Here is a 594-nt window from a genome sequence, read left to right as displayed (position 1 = left end):
TTACCCGGACTCTGTTTTAATCATTCTCGGGGACTTTAATAAAGCAAATCTCTCCCGTGAACTGCCAAAATACAGACAGCACATCACATGTCCCACCAGAGACAGTAATATATTGGATCACTGTTACACCACAATAAAGAATGCATATCACTCTGTTCCACGAGCAGCTTTGGGGCTCTCTGATCACTGTTTAGTTCATCTTATACCGACCTACAGGCAGAAACTGAAATCAGCTAAACCTGTATTAAGGACTGTAAAAAGATGGACTAATGAAGCAGAGCAGGATTTACAAGCTTGTTTTGACCTCACTGATTGGAGTGTTTTTGAAGCTGCTGCCACCGATCTGGACGAGCTCACAGAGACTGTAACATCTTATATCAGTTTCTGTGAAGACATGTGCATTCCTACCAGGACTCATTTAACTTACAACAATGACAAACCATGGTTCACTGCAAAACTCAGACAGCATCCTTATTGAAATAAGGATTCAATTATCTTCCAGTGATTCCGCATCAGTGTGGAAAAGTCTAAAAGAAATCACCAATTACAAGACACCATCCCCCAGCACTGTGGAGAATCAACACCTGGCAGACG

This window comes from Sinocyclocheilus rhinocerous, unplaced genomic scaffold (genome assembly GCF_001515625.1).
Source record: "Sinocyclocheilus rhinocerous isolate Xijiao unplaced genomic scaffold, SAMN03320098_v1.1 scaffold14906, whole genome shotgun sequence".
Lineage (NCBI taxonomy): Eukaryota > Metazoa > Chordata > Actinopteri > Cypriniformes > Cyprinidae > Sinocyclocheilus > Sinocyclocheilus rhinocerous.
Note: the sequence above shows the minus strand (reverse complement) of the source record.